General features: G+C 42.3%; 1 protein-coding gene across 2 annotated transcripts in view; it reads right to left on the reverse strand.

Annotated features, from left to right (window-relative positions):
• The window catches only part of GATA4 (GATA binding protein 4), a 108,937-nt gene that overhangs the window by 67,726 nt on the left and 27,943 nt on the right, over window positions 1-13,268 (reverse strand). The window contains exon 1 of one of the 2 annotated variants that reach the window (XM_007476243.3): window positions 1,513-1,740. The exons of the other annotated variant lie outside the window; for it this stretch is intronic. The gene's annotated coding sequence lies outside the window, so the exon portion shown is untranslated. Of the gene's footprint in view, window positions 1-1,512; window positions 1,741-13,268 lie in introns of those variants that run through there. 2 annotated transcript variants of the gene reach the window in all.

A 13,268-nucleotide genomic window follows, 5' to 3' on the forward strand; every position in this document is an offset into this window, starting at 1 on the left:
TGAAGAAAGTAAAGCCCAGAGAAATTAAATAATTTTGCCCCAGTTTACAAGAATAATTTTTTTTTTAATTTCACACTGCCTTTATTACCTACTCAAGAAAAGTAAGAACCTTGGTCTTCCTCATTGACTCTCTTTTCCTAATTTTTCTTTTCCTCTCAGAAATGACTCTCCTCTAGACCTAACAGCACACAGGCATATATGCACACACACTCAGGTTTATACAAACAGCTGCTTCAAAATAGACAAATGCACACAAAAGCAAAAAGCCCTGAGATTTGAAGGTAGTGATGTCCCCGTAATCCCAGCTGTCAGAACTGGGGTTATATTCTCCCTCTCCCTCCAAAACCTCCCCACTCCCCACTAGTCAAATAAGTCCTTTCTGTAGAAAGTATAACATAGAATACTAAGCGTGAAGAAGCAGCTTGTTTTTCCTCCCTTGTTCACTTCCCAAAGCCCAGGCGAAACAACCCATACACAAGCCCTTTTAAGTCTGATCGGAGTGCTTCACCTCAGCTCCCCACCAGTGAGTGAATCTCCCGCCCAAAGCCAAGGGAGATAATGTTAGGGATAAGAGCAGATAACCGCAGAAGCAGAGACTGGAGGTGAATGGGGGCTAATGTCGGTGAAAATTCCTCTTCTCCTCCACTTCTAGCTCTTCCTCAGTTACGCCCAAGAGTAGTTTTATGAAGATTGTCGTGGGTCAAGGAGTGGGGTGCTTTTTTTTTTCTTTTTTGGCTTGGCATGCATGTCTCTTATTATCTTAGCTGTCAAGTAGAGTGGTGTGGAAGTGGGGAAGGCCAGAGTAATTGGAAAGGGGCTTTTAGCTTTGCAGCCTTCGGCATCCTATCAAATTTGGGGCTACCGAGATATTCCTCACCCACCAAAAGCTGTTAGAACTTCTTTTAGCACCCTAGGGCAAAGGCACCCACCTGTGTGAGTATATTGGTCTGCATAGATTGGAGTCGGCAGGGTGCGCTTCTGTAGGTAGGGAAGCTTGCATAGCCAAAGGGTGCACACGGCTGCATATGTCTACGTGTGCATATATGAACTAAATTCATCTGTGTATTCTGTCTTTCTACACGTCTGTATCTGGGCGTCGGTCGGCGGTTGTTGAGTAGTGCAAATATGGGAGAGGGATTCTACTAGTGGGGGGATATTTTATGCACTGAGATAACTACAAAGGGAGCTTGAATTTCCCTCTAAAGTTGCTCCTCGTATTTATCAAATTTCGAAATGAAAATGCAATGAACCCTTGAAAAACTAACTGCCTGGCTTAGAAGGCACCTCGGAAAGGAGGAATTACAGTACGGGAGGAGACAGCTGGAAGGAGAAGAGGCGCATTTCTACTTTTCGAATCTTACTCGACTCACTAGGAAAACTCCATTCGACTAAGCTCTAGCTTTTTGAAGGAAAAGCTAAGTGTGTGTATGCGTGTGTATGTCTACACGCGCACACGTGTGTGTGTGTGGCAGGGGGAGGGGCGCGGAAGAAGATAAGGAAAACTCTACCGACCTGTAAAGGGTGAGATCGTTCTCCTTGGTTGATGCACCCCGGGCGCTTTTGGAGAGCTGAGAGCCTGGCTCTGCCCGCGGCCCGCGGTGGGAGCCCAAGACAGTGGGAGGCCTGGAACTCTGGGGGATGGAGGGTTCTAGCTGTCAGCCTGCGGGCTTCCTCCGAGTACCTATCCCAGGGCTTCCAACACCTTCCCTTCTCCTCCTCTCTTCTCTCCCCCCTCCCTGCTTCTCAGATTGTGACTGGTTTGGCCTAATCACGTGGCGGGAGGGGGCGGGGGTGCCTAGTGTCGGTTGCACAGTCAGCTGGCGCCGGACTATGAGGCAGTTTAAAAAATACACACAGCAGGCAAAGTCCAGTTGGGGGGGGGGGGGGAAGAATCTCCGAGGGAAACTCAAATATGTTCCTGGGACCGACAAGTAGGGCTTACGTTCAAAGCCAAGAGGGCCATTATTCGTGTTGATTGTGCTTACTATCCTCACCTTCTTTCTCATCAGATGTGTAGTCCCTATCTCTTGGCTTCCCCTAGTCAGCCACCAGTTTCGCAGGGATATGGGGGTTGAGAGGGAGGTGACTCTCTAGGCTCGGCCCCTTTGGGGTTTCATGTTTGCGGATCACTACCAATTTAATAGTCTGTAAACTATATTCCCGAACTTCCAATTGCTAGAATGAAGAAAAAGGGATGGAAGGAGGAAAGAACGTGTGTTACATTAGGCCCGTGGAGAAACTTTTTTCTTTCTACTTAGAAGGCTGGCGAGATGTAAAGAAGACTCTACTGGGAAGGGAAGGGAGGAGAAAAGTCCGGGGCTAGGAGGTTTGCTGAGGATCCAAGCTCACCCTCTCCTGCCACTGATAGCACCTTAAATATCTCACACACGTGAGCGCATGCACGCGCGCACACACTTTCATAAAGGTGCCTCTACATGTGTTCCTATATACTTTTATATTCATACACATTGATGGATAGATAGCATTTGCTGAATCTGAGCCCCTTCCATTCCTCCTCTTCCTCTCTCCACATTTTCCCTCTTGGATTCTAGTGTTCTCCACTATTACCAACTTCATATGGAGGCAGTTTTCCTACTAAGGGGTGGGGGACAGTAAGGATTAGGATGGAGGATGACTCCCCATCTCCACCCCTTGCTTCTCACTTCCTAGTCCCGAGGTAAATTTTATCCAGGCTGCGACACTGGGAGTCAATGATATGAAGACCTTCTGTGCTTAGGGGCGGAGAGCTGAATAGTCCCCCTCAGACAGGTCTAAAGGTTAATAGAGCAATCACAAGGCCGGATTACCGCGTAAAAATAACCCATCGATTAGCCCGCAGCCTTCGGCCCCAGATAACAGCGAAGAACAGGCTCTCAAGCTTTGGTTTAGCTTGGTATTTTCCTAATACATTTCTCCAACACAAAACAGCATCCCCACCCCTCTTCTCCAATCCACCCCCCCCGCCCTGCCCCGCCCCCAACAAATCCCCGCCCCCCGCCCCCTTCGACTAGTGCAGCATCCCAGATTAGAGGGGAACCCAGCCTGGGCTGGGCTGTATCTAGATGGTGTACGGTGGTCAGAAGGCAGGAAGTATGGAAGTCAGACTGAGACCAGTGAAATCCTGGTGCGAAGGGGCCAGGAGAGTCCCCCTCCTGCGAAATTTTCCCACTGGAAAGTCTCGCCTAGAGATTTAGAGTTTTTATCTGGTTTATGGATCTCAGTATAAGCTGAGGTGAGAGACACACAACTTGCCAAACCCAAAGCAGGCTTATTCATCCAAATTCTAGACTGGCCAGAGAGGAAGGAAGAGAAGGACGGAGGGGGATGAAAATTTAGGGTAAAATTCTATGCAGCTTAGCTCCAAAGCTATCCAATAAAAAGGGGGGAAATCTGATAAGTTAAGGACAAGCAACTGCTGCAGCACTCCTGTTCTTGTGTCTGTATGTGTAGAAGGGTAGTGTGGGTTTGGGAAGGATATTCAGTTCTGGATATTTACAGCTTAGGAATCCTCCCCACTACTACCACCCCACCTTTGAATTCACATATTAAAGCAAAACTCCAGGTGTTTCGCATTCACCCTCAAATGTGCCCATACTTCCCTCCACATCCCTGTCAATATGAGTACAGAGGCAAGTGTTTAAGTTCTCAGACTAAGGTAAAACTGGCACAGCTTCTGGCAGTTTGCAAGGCTCAAAGCTGAGAGAGCCTGCTCCAGAATTGGACAGGCTAAGTAGAGGTCCAACCTTGGAAATACACCTTTGTACAGTGAAGGATAGGGCTCCTCCAGAGAATAAGTCTGGCTGGAGTTGAACTGAGTTGAACTACCCAAGGCAGTAGCTACCTTGAAGATGCTTGAGGGTGGAGGTGGTTGGGTGGATGAGTGGCTATCTCTCTGCCAAGGATGAGGGACAAATCAAAGCAAGGGAAGAGAAGGACCCCGGGACAAAGATGGGCCCAGATGTTCAAGTTGGCATTGGCCACAAAAACACTCATTGCTGCTAGATTGGGGGGAAAAAAGAGGGGAGGTAAAAACTTTCTGAAAGGGAATTAGTGTTCAAAGGACCAAGGCTTTAAAATTGTTGCATTTGGTGGGCAGGGTTGGAAGTTATTGTCCCCCTTTTCTTAGAGGAGAGAAATTCAAAATGCTGTCCCATCCTTTCATGGCCTTTAACTGTCCCCCTCCCCATTTGGGGGACCAAAAGAGAAAAACTGATGGAAAAAGGAGTGAACTTGTGTGTGTGTGTGTGTGTGAAATACTTTCTTTGTAAAAGTTTAAGATGATTTGTTTGTAAAGCAGGAGAAGCTCTGAGCACAATTTCTGACAACTGCTATCCCCACAACAGTGTACACGGAAAGTTAGGTACAGAAGTTTGACAAGATGGTTTCAACAAATCACCTCCATCTCTAGCCTTCTATGAATTTATGGAATAAAAATGCCAGAAGTTCTCCAGGAACCACTACCCCCTTGAGATCCCTCCTAAATTCACTGGTAGTAGCCAAGGTTAAATCATCCCTTATGCCCCCCACAAGAGAGGAAGTTAAAGAGGGGTGAGGATAAAGGCTATGTGCACAGGGGCAGAGAGTTCTGTGAGGACCTGGTTAATACTAGGAAGACTGACTCGAAGTGGGTGAGACAGCTTTTTGGATCAAATCTGCAGAAAGAAATTATTTGGGCCTTATAAACTTCTGTTAACCCTCGATACCTGGGATTCTCTCAACTGAATAGAGGTAGGGCAGCTCCCTGGCCTAAGATTTACTGAAGGGAAGGGGTGGGGGGTGGGGTGACTGGCTAGGCTACTGATTTGATTCTAGGTTTTGTTTTGCCCAACCCCTACTCTACCCATTTCCCATCCCCCCACCACCACCCCAGCCTTGTGCTTTCCCTCCTTTGTAAGAAACATTTCGAGGTGGTTGCCAGGAGCGGGAAACATTTCAAGGACTTAGTGTTCGTTTTATCTACAACCTGGAGGCTCCGAGTGGGGGAAGGTTTGGTCTTTTCTTGGTCCCCAGAAAAATAACTTAGGAATTAAAAAAAACTTGGGAATCTCTCTGTGTCGTAAAGTGCCTTCCTGGCTCACTAAAAAAAACCCTTCCGTTGAGTCGATGGAGCTCGCGAAGTAATAAGAATTCTATCTAAAAGGAGGCTTTAATTAAGTACCTAAAATAGCCCAGTTATCAAATCACTAGGGCTCTTGACAAACTTATCGTTTTTTAATTTGCTTTGGGGAAAACACCGAGACAAACTTAAATAGCATGTCACACTGTTTTATGGTCTTTGCATTTCCATTCTAGTCAAACCTGTAAAAAGTACCTACTATGCATTACAGCCTGTCTCGAAACGGCTCAGTCAGACCTGTTATCAATAACCTACAAACAGCCTGGGGGAAATCGGGGAAAGATACTGGTGAGGAGAGGGCATGGGTCATTTGGTGTGCATGAAAGTTCCTTGCTGTAATATATTTTTTTTAATATTTGCTGAAATTTGCTTGTATTTCTTCTAGAGAATTTCGTGGTTATAAAACCCAGAATGCCCACCTTTATTTAGAAACAAAGTCAGGGAAGGACAAGGATGCCATCGGAGTGGTAGAGAAAAAGGTCAAGACTCTACAGAAGGGTGTTCAAGGCCTGGGAACCTCTGGGGCCGGGCCAATCCCGAATAATGGTATGAAGAACTGTGTGACTGAAATCACCACTAGATAGAGAAAATTTAGAAAATCAAACCTGTCTAAACCCAGGACTTGTTCTCCACCACTCTTGCCAGTTTAACCCTTTTTAACTTCATAGAGGGTTCTGGTCTGCCATTTGTATCCTGCTCTGAAATCAGTCTCTGCTACTTGGATCATATTGTCGACTCCTATTTGGCCTCCGATGAATTCCAACCCCAGCGGGCACACAGGCTGCTGCTAATGAATCCATAACGAATGAACAGAAATTGAGCACTCTTTTTTCTCCTGAGTGGATCCTAGGCTCCCTGGATACCCAGAGACAGCAGCTAGGACTCTTGTCCCTGCTCTGTCATATCGCTCCTGGTTTCAATACACCCCACACGCCGACTCTCACCAGCCAGGATAATTTTTGGTAAAGTGAAACGAAAATGAGATAATCCCGCTTTTACTGTCACGGAGGAAGAGAATAAAAGGAGAAAGAGACTTCGGCTTTCTCCCGCCTCCCTGAGCCTAGGGAACTGGATCCCTCCTGGATCACCACCTGCTCCCTGAGACTCACTTACGGTTCAGGTTAAAAAAAGAAATAAACGGGAACTTGACTGGGGGCAGATTTTGGTTAATCCAGGATCTGGGAGCCTAATCCAGGAGGAAGACCGGAGGCTGGTTTGTTTTCTAACTGGTTCAGTTGCTGAGGATACAAATGCAGACAATCCACAATGACTCCTGTGCATTTTAGCAATTCTCAAATGAATTATCTCGTTTGGTCGTCACAGTGGCCTTTTGAGGAAAACGGAGATTATAGGAAAATCTACCTAGAAGGTTCCGTGATTTGCCCAGGTTACACAGCTAGGAAGAGGCAGAGCTGAGGCTGGATTTTCTGATTCTTTTACTGGGTCCCCAAATCATTTTAGAAACAGCTATATAACATTTTACATAATTTAAATGAGAGGCCAAATGGATAGACAAGCCTACCTCGGAATCAGGAAGACCTAGGTTTGTCTTGCCTTTGACATAGGCTGACTGACTGGTGAGGCATTTGAATTGCTAAAAAGTTGCCAACTTCCCCTGGTAATTGAAGCTCCTTACATCGATGAAGACATAGATAGCGACACTTATGCACACAACCTTCAGAAAAGAATCATTTCCCCTCTCTTCACCCTATCCCTACCAGACTTCCTGTTAGATCCTAATTCTCTCTCTCACTCTCTCTCCCTTCCTTCCTTCCTTCCTTCCTTCCTTCCTTCCTTCCTTCCTTCCTTCCTTCCTTCCTTCCTTCCTTCCTTCCTTCCTTCCTTCCTTCCTTCCTTCCTTCCTTCCTTCCTCCCTCCCTCCCTCTCTCTCTCTCTCTTTCTTTCTTTTTTCTTTCTCTTTTCTCTATCTTCCTTCCTTCCTTTCTCTTTTAAAAAATCTCTTACCCATTTGTGCTGTAAGGCATTCTTGTACAAAGTACAATATAATATAGCACAACAGTACAAGATTTAAGCATAGCCAAAGGGTACACATGTCCACATATGTCTATATGTGCATACATTAACAGAATTCATGGCGAATTCTATCTATTTCACATCTGTGTTTGGGCATAGGTCAGGGGTTGTTGAATAGTACAAATATGGCAATGAAATCCTGCATTTGGAGATAGCTTTATACATTGAGACAACTACAAAGGGAACTTAAATATTCCTCTAAAATTGCTCCCTGGGTTTCTCAAAATTCGAATTGAAAATGCAAAGAACATTCAAAAACTTCTAACTGGCTGCATTAGAAGGCACTTTGAGAAGAGGAATCTAGTAGGAACAGATTAAATAGACAGGGAGAATAAGTGGTTAAAGAATTTACCCAGGACAAATTAATATTCTTAAATTAAAACTTTACATGAAAATTTGTCTATTGAGGGGCATGTAGGTGGCACTGATGGTGTATCAGGAAGAGAAAAAAAAAATCCTGTGCAAGTTTGGGGAGAGATGAAGGGGGAGGGAAAAAGAAAGTTTAGAGAGAAAGGATTCAGTTTTAATTCGGGGGATGGAAGGTAAATTGTCACATCTGACTAGTCAGAGGAAACAGTCTAACAAGCAACGTAATCCTATGGTTCTATAGAGGTAACTAAAACATCTTTGGGAAAGCTGGAAGCAAAGGTGGGGATGTCATGAGGCATTATCATTGTAATAATAACTAATATTTATATAGCACTTTAACATTTGCAAAGTACTTTAAAATGTTATCTCATCCTCTCTCAACCCTAGGAATAGGTGCTATTATTTATTCCCTTTTTGACAGATGAGGAAACTATGTCAGACAGAACTTAAGTGACTCGTCCAGAGTAACCCACCACGAAGGTGGAAGCTGAGCTCGATGCTTCCTGACTCCAGGTCCAGCTCTCTTTCCACTGCACCACCTTGCTGAACTATATCTCTCTGCCATATGGATGGTGCCAGAAATATCAACAGCAGTAGCGACAACAACAAATATTTATATACCACTTAAAAGTATTCAAAGCAGGGGCAGCTGGGTAGCTCAGTGGATTGAGAACCAAGCCTAGAGACAGGAGGTCCTAGGTTCAAATGTGACCTCAGCCACTTCCTAGCTGTGTGACCCTGGGCAAGTCACTTGACCCCCGTTGCCTAGCCCTTACCACTCTTCTGCCTTGGAGCCAATACACAGTATTGACTCCAAGATGGAAGGTAAGGGTTTAAAAAAAAAAAGTATTCAAAGCATCTTACATATATTAACTCATTACATTTTCACAACATCTGTCTGAGGAAGGTTTTTGCTATTATTCCCATTTTACAAATGAAGAAACTGAGAATGCTAGGTTAAGTGACTTGTCCATAAGCACACAGCTAGCGTCTATAAAGGTTTTGAAACTTTGGAAGAAACAGAGACTGACTTGGGCATAAGCTTCAAAGGAAAGCCTGAAATGTAGAGGATGAAAAGAGATGGAGGTGGGGAGGGTCTTGAGGAAAGTAAAATTTTTTTTGAAGAAATTTTCTACCCAGAAATTCAATGGGACATATCTGGAGCCACTTCGTAGATCTTTTCCCTAACTCAGGTTGTGGCTATGGACTCACTTAGGTTCCTACCCACCTACCCCCATTCCTTTTTAGGGGAGTTGCCCCCAAGGAGCTGAGCCCTGGGCTCTCACTTGCCTGATTAGCTCTATGTCTTTGTCTCGTTCACAAGGGACTGGCCTTATCCCTAACTAAAGGAAGCAGAACTACACCTTTACCACTCTACTTGAGAACCTGGGAAAGAGAAGGAGAAGAAGCAGAAAGGTGTTAAGGACATTGTAAAATAGCTCTTGTCTGTCAAGAGGTTCTGGAAAAGTCAAGAGGATGGAAAGAGGCTGAAGGGGATTTAGTTTAGTTTAATTTTTTCTTCTTCCCTCCTCTCCTTCAAAAGTCCTGGAGTTGTTGGAGTAAGAAACACCTGGGTTCAAATCATTCCTGTGACACTAACAGTGTGGCTTTGGGCAAATAACTTCTCTAAGCCTCAGTTTTCTCATATGTAAAGTTAGGATCATGATAGCACATATTCTACATAATTGTTGTGGAGATTAAATGAGATAATAACGTTCTTTGCAAAATTGCCATATAAATGTTATTTAGCTGTTGTTAGAATTTACTTTTCTCCTTTCTTTTCTCCCTCCTCTACCTTCTCTTTTTCTTCTCCTTTTCCTCTCTATCCTTCCCTCCCTCCCTATCCACCTCTCTATCTCTCCCTCCCTCCCTCTCTTGCATTCTCTCTCATTGCTAAAAGCAGCCAACCTCTCCATGAGAGAGACTGTAAATTTTAGGTTGTGATGACATTCCTTGTTATTAGTTATTAGCACTCATTTTCAAAGAAATATTTGTAAATAATCTTCCTCTTCTTCTTCACTCCAAAGCAAAAAATACACCCAGGACACAGAGAGGCTATATCCCAATTTATTCCAAAATCCTACTTAGGGGCACTTGATACTTGGAAAGAATGACAAGTGAAATCACAAGAAAACTTATTAAACTTCATTTCTAAAACTTCCTCCTTAAATTGACCTAATCTTTAATTTTTAACTTGGGCTAGTAAGAGCTAGAAAGTGATCTAGCCCAAACCTTATCTCTTTTATTTCCCCAGAGCCCTCTCTGGCTTAGGTGTAAATGAGCTGTGAACTAGCCAAAAGGCAGGGTAAAATAGGAGCAACAAAGAGCCTGGAAAATCCTCTAGCTGAATAATTGGTACTTGGAATATAGAGAATTGATGTTGTTTCACTTATAATGGTCTAGCTAATCATATACCAGAACACCCCACAGGGACCATCTTGGTCTCCTTTAAAAATCAAAGTAGAAATTCTGAATAGAGAGCCTCTAAGATGGCCAGTAGCTTGGACTTTGTAGAAAGTGATCATGTCTGAGGTAGGTATGGAGTTGATAAGAGAAGACACTAAACAACTCCCACCCCCACCACGACTTACATTGTAATAATGTTTTAAGGGCCAAGTAGTTGACTCAGTGGTTAGTCAGGCTTGGAGTCAGGACAATTCAAGATCAAATCTGCCCTCAGACATTTCCAAGCTGTGTGATCTTGGGCAAGTCACTTAATTAATTCCAGTGGCCTAGCCCTTATTGCTCTTCTGCATTGGAACTAATACTTAGAAGGCAAAGATTAAAAAAAAAAAGAATGTTTTAAGGTTTACAAACTTTTCCCCTGTGAAGGAGGTAGTATAAGTATTATTGATTTCAATTTACAGAGGAAGAAATTGAGGACACAAAAAAAATTAATACCTTGGCCAAATTCATGGAGCTACTAAGTTGAGGAATTGAGATATCTCATTCTGGAGCTCAAGAACTCTTTCCACTATAGCATGTTGCCCTACATTTCTTGTCTTCAAAATTCCCCACCGTTTTAACTACTATGTTTTACAACTTGTCAGTCAACAAGCATTTATCAAGCATTTACTATGTTTGAGGCAATGTGCTAAGGGTTGAGAATACAAAGAAAGCCAAAAGACAGTTCTTGATCTGAGAGAGCTCACAGGTTTTCAAACTCCAGACACATTTCCTCCTCTCTCAACCTTGTCTCAAGTTTTTGTCAGTGGGTATAAAACTGCTCACCTGTCTCTTCCAAACAAGCCTCCCCACTGTCACCACTCTCATCAAAAAATAAATCTAAAACTGGAAAATCAGGTCAAAAATGAATAAAATTAAAAAGCCTTGCTCCAACACATAAAAGAGAAACATCTGTGAATGGCAGAGCTGAAATCGTTTCCCTTCTTTGTCATTTCTGGTTCTTGTAGTATCTGACCCCTGTCACAGGAAATCTTTTAAACACCTTAAGTTGTTCAATTTACGTTTGAATTCAATGCAAATGAACAAAAATATATTAAGTACTTCCTATGTACAAAGTCCTATTCTAGGAAATAAGTAAAGAACAGAAAACAAAGCAGTCCTTTCCCTAATGTTGATTACCTTTAAAGATTTTAATTGATACCTCCCATTTTTACATCACAATGTAGTAATATTTATACAATTTGTCTCAAATGTTTTGTTGCAAAGGAGGCACTTCATAAATTGTAAAGCTGATTTTATTATTTTTTATTTTTAATAATATGTAGCCAAGCCTTGCAGTAAAGTGTAAAAACTTGTTGGTAACATTAGATCCACCACCCATTTGTAACATCTTTCCTCTGGTACTACCTGTTCCTTTAACATAGTGTCATCTAAAGACAACGGGTTTCCCCAGAACCAATGGGATTAGACAAGGTATGACTGAATATCACAAAACCTATATAAATACTTCATGCCCTGTATGGCAGCAGATCAAAGGCTATCTGATGGGGTGTTGTCCTGCCCTCTGTTGCTGTGACTTCATTTAGTGACCAAGAGAATCATGAAGTTTTTCATATATATGTCTGCCATTCCATAGAAATTTGAAGGCTTACAGATAATTTACAGACCTTGTTGATGCTAATATAAACATATATGTGTGTGCATATGTGTATATATACATATATTTAACACAGATTCATAATACAACATATATGTGTATATATATGTGTGTGTGTGTGTGTGTGTGTGTGTGTTAAACACTTCTTTCCTTTTTTCCAGGCCAGAAATTCTTCAGAAGATGAAAAATGACCTTCATATGCAACTACAGGAAGGCTCTCTAATATAACTAAAACTTGTTCTGCCAGGCTGATTGAATGAGAGGGAAGGATGGAAAGGGTAGCTTACAAAAAGCTTATAGGATCAATTTAATTCCTGCCCCTGGTCCTCAGTTTGCATGGACTATGGCCTCTCTGGCCTATTTCTAAGAGGGAGTGGTTCTGTTCCTAATAGCTTAGTTGTCTCTTCTAAGGGACAAAGTGAATGAGATTAGATGAGTTAGTTTATGTGTTGAGCACTCCTGCATAAATTTTAAAGCACCACAGACCTTTATTTTGAATTTATTACAGACCTACAGGTCATAGAGGTGCCAGGCACTCCCATAGGTTCTGGGAAAACAAAGACAAAAAAATGAAACACTCCCTGCCATCAAAGTTTCTGAGTTGCTGTGGCTGAAAAATTTATATCTGATAGCCAACCCACTAGGTTCTAAGCTAGCCTAATCCTTCAGGGACAAACCTTCCTTGACTATACTAAGAGCCTCTTCTACTTGGCAGGAAGTATCAGGGGATAACTTTATAGAACAATGTAAATGGAAAATAGGATTGTATGTATTGTAGTTAGATCACCAAAAGGCCATCAATGTTGGTAATGACCAGATAGATCATACACAGTATGGAAGATGTTACTATTTTATAGCTATACTCAGAGAAAAACACTCCCTAGTAAACAACTTTATTCTTTGGTAATTGTGCTAATGGTGTTTTCATTATACAATGAGGAAGCCACTGTCTTCACTGTCAAAGGGGGATAAAAATACCTTTCTGTGGCTGTCAACATTACAATGATATCAGTTGTCTCAATGGTACTGGAGGCATATACATGGAAATTTATGGATAATCCAAATTCTATATCAGGAGGAGGGTTTTGATTTCCTCCTTTAAACAAACAAAAAATAACATTTCCAACAATAGAATGTTAGATTCTAGTATATTCTCTTTCTATCCATCCTCAGATAGGGGAACTAATTAAGTCACGAGAAGGCTAAAAGGAGTGAAGAAGTAATGGAAGAGAATGATATAATCCAAATAGTCAAATCAGAGGTGTCTTTATGGGGGGCTGCATTATATTCCTTGGAGAAAAAGTGTTGTATAACTTTGAAGGACTCTATTAGTTGTACCTGTGGGTATTATTTTCACATTGTTTGTTCTACCTTTCATTGTCATTACAGTGTCAGCCAATCTTAAGGCTTGGAAAGGACCCTGTCTTTTCTTGAAGCAGGGAGATGGATAGTCATCAGGAATTATGGGCTCTAGGTTTATACATGTTCTGAGCATATTAAATGAGATAATATATATATATATATATATCAAGGCATTCTTGTTTGGTTATTATTATTCTTTTTTGTTATTGTTGTTAGAGTTTCAGGTAGAAATGGTCCTGGAACAAGCATGATTTATTATTCTTTTACATTTAAGATTCCTCTGACTATGATTTAGGTGGTCTGTTTTTTCTGTATATAATGATA

Source organism: Monodelphis domestica, chromosome 1, assembly GCF_027887165.1.
Source record: "Monodelphis domestica isolate mMonDom1 chromosome 1, mMonDom1.pri, whole genome shotgun sequence".
Lineage (NCBI taxonomy): Eukaryota > Metazoa > Chordata > Mammalia > Didelphimorphia > Didelphidae > Monodelphis > Monodelphis domestica.